Below are 5,888 nucleotides of genomic sequence, written 5' to 3' on the forward strand. Positions count from 1 at the left end.
AAACTGAACACGTCCTGATTGCAAATGCATGTGTGGATGGAGTTATTTGCAGAATTTCAATATATGTAATTGAGGGGGGAGGAGTCTAAAGTGGGGTGATTTTCAAATATCTGCACCTCACAGAAGGAGGAGGAGGAGTTTTAAACGCATGATGTGACATAGGCACTTAACCCGTAAATCTCCCGCCGACTTTCATAACAAGAAACATGCTTTCTGGCCAGCAAGCAACAAGGATTTTATTTTCCCCCCTGAATTTGGTCTTTAACTATTTTAAAATATGAACATTTTCCCATTTAGAGGATTACTGGATTATTTCAAAAATCTAGTTAATCTAGTTAAAAAGAATATCAAGTATTTTATACTCTGTATGCAGTATATGCTAAATAAATACCATTGATTGATTTTCTAAATTAACTGCCGAAAACCTTTTAATGCTAAATTGGCATTGGCGTCTTTCCCTTCTTCTAAATCGCTCATTTCTTTCTAGTGATTTTGTTTTTCCTATAGATGTTCAAAATGGCCATTTTTAAATGAGTAAAAGATGTAAACAAAACAGCAGATAAAATGCACTTATTACATATTAAAATACATTGCACAGCATGTGCTTCTCTAAACCAATTATTATAATGACCCAGAACAGGTTTTGAATTAATATTTTCTCCTTTCAGGTGAAGAAGGTGAACTGGAAAGCAAAATTGTGTAGTTTCCCTGCCCAGACTTGAAACAAAACCTCAATGGAAAAGCAGCGTTCCTGGAACATTGCTTTCAGTGACAAGCTTCACGGGCCTTGATGCTAATTAACAAGAACTAAAGAGCCTGGAAGAAACAAAAGATTCTGTACTTTTATTAGTCTTGCTACAAAGACCCTGTTAATTGGGCCCATACCTTATAACTTTTCTCAACTATGCCACAGTCTTACAAAACTGCTACTTATTTGGGGCTTTCCCAGAGAGTGAAATATATTGTAAAGGTTGAGGAAACCGAAACCAACTCTTGCACAGAGGAGTTAGTTTTTCAGCGCTTAGAACAGTGCTTTGCACATAGTAAGTGCTTAATAAATGCCATTATTATTATTATTTTCAGCAAAGATGGGGAAGGAAAAATATAGGAGGGTGGAAAGGTGGGGAAGTACATGGCAAGTTTCAATTTAGTTTTTGTCTTGGGTTGAGGTGGAACATCCCTATTGAGATGAACTGGTTTAGCCTGCTGCAGGTGGAAAACATTGTTTCTCAGGTTCTCTGATGAGTCATTTTTATGTGCCCATTGTCCATTTCCACCCTAGAGAAAGAGTGCTTTGCTGTTTAATCTTTATAAATGGGAAACTGGGATGTGAGAATTTCCCAGAATCTTCATTGTAAGTGTTTAAACTTGAATTAGAATTCAGATCTTCCTGCTTTCAATGCATTTATAAAAGAAAAAGGACCAAGTAGCTATGTAATGATGTCATCAGCTTATAAAATCGGCTGTAATAGCACATTATAACTGGCCAGGTACAGGAAGTCAATATTGCAGCCTTAAGAGAGGCTCGACTACCAGGCGCAGGACAGCTCACAGATATGGGTACCAGAAGTAGCAGTGCGGGCTAGTGGAAAGAGCGTGGGCCTCCAGGTCAGGGGAGTTGGGTTCTAATCTTTCCTCTACCACTTGCCTCCTGTGTGACCTTAGACAAGTCATCTCCCTTCTCTGTGCCTTAGTTTTGTAAAATGGGGATGAAATGATCACTTCTCTTCCCCCCTTAGACTGAGTCCCATGTGGATCAGGGACTGTGTTTGACCTGATTATTTTATATCTACCCCAGTGCTTTGTACAGTGCCTGGCCCAAAGTATTTAAAAAATACTACAATTATTATTAGATGCATTTTCCTTCCCTCTTCAGAACGATGACTGTCAGGGGTGGGATTTGCAATCAGGCAAGCACTAATATCTGTCTTTCCAAATCAGCCTAGAGGTAGAAGTGATTGTCAGGTGACACTAGGCCTGCCCCTGAAACAAAAGCACTCTGTCACCATCCTGAGTGCATTTGCTCCCACAATTTTAATCTACAAAGAGAAAGAATACTTATACAGATAGTCACAGTATTACTGAATGCCCCCTGGGTGCTGTGTACTGTACTGAGCACTTGGGGGGGTCACATCTGAGCTCCAAGAGCACTGTCCTGTATGGGCTCCCCAGCCCACTCTTCCATCGGCATCCCCCTCCTTTCCAGAGCAGTGACTGGCCACTGCTCATATGTAGGGTTAAAGGGTCAGGGGGCTGGGGGGGAGAAGGCTGAGGTCTATGAAATCCAGGCCAATGCCAGTGCCTCTCCCTCCCTCTCTGTCTTGACCAAAGTGGCCATTTGGGAAAGTTATATTTTAGGTGTCACATAATGTCCCAAATGACAGACATTTTGGTAGAGTCAGAAAGAATATGATTGCAATTTGGAGCTGGTAGGCGTTCAATAGATACAATTGATGGATTGATTGATGATGATGATGGTGGTATTTGTTAAACGCTTACTATGTGCCAAGCACTGATTGAGGGCCCTGGCTCAGTGCCACTGCATTTATAATGGAAAAAGAAGTTTAAAGTCACAGGGGTTAGCCGGACCTTGGCGTCTGTGGTTCTGTGTGCGTCAAACCAAGTAGAATGCCTCAATCAAGGCTAAAGATTGCATTGGCTTTTTGTCAAGGGCACAAGTTGCAGATCATCAACAGCTGTGGTTCAACCAAACATGTTTCTAGGAAAGAAGTACAGACACCCAGGCAAGGCAGCCCCTAGGATAGGGCCAATTGCCCCTTCCCCTTGCTCAAGGAACGCTTATGCTTAAGATGGCTATTTCCACCCTAGGGAAACAGCTGAATACCGGACAGTGGAGGATGGAGGAAGCACTCTTACGCAACCAAAGAGATATTCACTCACTCAAATTCATGATTTAAAGGTAGGATAGGGTGTCACTGCCCTTACTGCCCCTGCTTTAGGGAGAGGAGTTTTGTGAGCTTTCTGTACCACTCCTGGAGCTCCCTATTTCTAGTGAAAGGTGCTCTGGAGCAGTGAGAAGGAGAGGGACCAGAATGTGGTCAGGGAAATATTTATGGAGAGAGAGAGAGTTTTTTGTTGTTTTTAGCTGCAGAGTTCTAACTCTGTATTACAAAATTGTCTCTGGTTGATTCTGACTCCCTGGGAGTTAAAGCACTGTTCTTAGTGATTTTCCAATTTGTAGTCCTGCTTATTCCAGAATCTTACACCAACACAAGTTGGCAACCTTAGGAAGCTGATTCAGTTTTGGCAACTTAAAAACTCAGGCATAAGAGTCCTCTGCAATCTCTCTAATTCTATTTAAAATTTTATCATATTCCCCTGCTCATCTGTTAAATACACATTCATTCATTCAATTGTATTTATTGAGCGCTTACTGTGTGCACTCTTCCACTCCCTTGTGTATCGCCCTGACTTGCTCCCTTTACAATAATAATAATTGTATCTGTTAAGTGCTTACTATGTGCCAGGCACTGTGCTAGGGTAGATACAAGATAATTAATTCCCCCTCCCAGCCCCACAGCACATATGTACATATCCATTTTATTTATTCATATTAATGTCTCTCTCCCTCTCTAGACTGTAAGCTCATTGTGGGCAGGGAACATGCCTGTTATACTGTACTCTCCCAAGCGCTTATTACAGTGCTTTGCACACAGTAAGTGCTCAGTAACTATGACTGACTGACAGGTAGAAAGACTTTTTGTGTGTAATCTCAAATGGCAAACATCAAAAAAGGAACTCCCTTTTTTCTGCCTGCCCTACCTAGCTCTAATTTATACAAGTAACAATTTGCTTTTCTTTTTTAGCTCAGACCATGTTAATGTCAATATCCCAGTTAATCTTTACTACTTCCTTTTTCTGTCAGTGTCTTATCAACAGAACTTTTACAGTCATCACTGAAATGACTTCTGAAATCATAAATGCCAGCATTATCATCAACAGCATTTATTGAGCACTTTCTGTCTGCAAAGCACTGAACTAAGCACTTGGTACGTATGAGAGAAACATACAAAATACCTTATCGTGATCATTTTAAACTGATTGACTCTTTAGCTTTGAAACTCTTAAGACCAAATGTGGGTGAAAAGCTATAGTTGTGATCCAGTAATGGGCATTTGAATATAAGAATATCATAATTCTGTTTTTATTAGTAATATTATTGGTATATGTTAAGCACTTGCTTATGTGTCACGCACTGTTCTAAGCACTAGGGTAGATCCAAGTTACTTAGGTCAGGCATAGTCCCTCTCCCACATGGGGCTCACAGTCTAAGTAGGAGGGAGAACAAGTATTGAATCTACATTTTGCAGATGAGGGAACTGAGGCACAGTGAAGTAACTTGCCCCCAAGGTCACACAGCAGACAAGCGCTTAGTACAGTGCTCTGCACACAGTAAGTGCTCAATAAATATGATTGAATGAACTGTCAGATCTGGGATTAAAACCCAGGTCCTCTGACTCCCGGGCCTGTACTCTTTCCATTAGGATATGCTGCTGCTCCTCCTTGAATTGATCTTTAATTTTCTCATCCAGGTTTCATTAGCAGAGCTCCCCATTTCAGTCATTCAGAAAAGGAATACTTCATCGGAAAGCATGTGCAATATCTTTAGGTTTTTTTAAATGATATTTAAGCATTTACTAATGCCAGGCACTGCACTAAGCGCTGGGATAGATTAAAAATAATCAGATTGGACACAGTCCATGTCCCACATGGCGCCCACAGTCTTAATCCCCATTTTACAGATGAGGGAACTGAGGCACAGAGGAAGGGAAGTGATTTGCCCAAGGTCTCTAAGCAGACAAGAGGCAAAACCTGGAGTAGAACCCTGGTCCTTCTGATTCCCAGGCCCTTGCCCTATCCACTCGGCCACATTGCTTCTCTTTTCTCCTATAATGCAAGGATTATATTCTGTCAAAGCCCCCATTAAGGAAAACTCACATAATAGTATGCTGGGAGAAGGGCTATATCTTGGCCTGTTGAGAAGTGTTCTATATTATGCAGGGCCTCATATTCAATAGGAGAACATGGGTGAGGAGAATACTAAAATGTCATCACCATCCAATATTCCTAGACTTGATATGCATGTCACAGTATAGGTTTTAGTAAGCTTCATTTTTGCACAAATCAAGATGTCCTGCAAGCTTTAGTTTGCATAGTAATTGTTTTTGCTACATGAGAAAGTGTAGTTTACTGGGTGGAAGAGGAAACCACCAGGATTCTGGATGGCATACTTGGATTTTCTACTGGATGCTTTATGCCTTTAAGACCAGGAAGCAACTTCTCTGATTCATTCAGGTTGCCCCCACAGACGTGTCATCAGGGATGAAATGAGATAATTGTGGGTCTACAACTCATTTAATGGGCACCCCCTTACATAAGTGAAAAATCAGTTAAGTTATTTAAAGGTGAAAAATCTCCTTGTTCTACATCTTATCAGAGGTCAACTTTGGGTGACAGAATGGACAAAAATGCAAGTCTTGGTTGTCAAGACAGATGAATTGACAAATGACTAATGACAGGAGAAGCAGTGTGGCTCAGTGGAAAGAGCCCGGGCTTTGGAGTTAGAGGTCATGGGTTCAAATCCCGGCTCCGCCAATTGTCAGCTGTGTGACTTTGGGCAAGTCACTTCACTTTTCCAGGCCTCAGTTCCCTCATCTGTAAAATGGGGATGAAGCCTGTGAGCCCCACCATGGGACAACCTGATTACCTTGTACCCCCCCAGTGCTTAGAACAGTGCTTTGCACATAGTAAGTGCTTAATAAATGCCATCATTATTGTTATGAATGGAGTAGAAATTTTTCATTACAAAATCAATAGTATTTATTGAGCACTTACTGTGTGCAGAGCACTGTACTAAGCACTTGGGA

The sequence above is a fragment of the Tachyglossus aculeatus genome, chromosome X2 (genome assembly GCF_015852505.1).
Source record: "Tachyglossus aculeatus isolate mTacAcu1 chromosome X2, mTacAcu1.pri, whole genome shotgun sequence".
Classification (NCBI taxonomy): domain Eukaryota; kingdom Metazoa; phylum Chordata; class Mammalia; order Monotremata; family Tachyglossidae; genus Tachyglossus; species Tachyglossus aculeatus.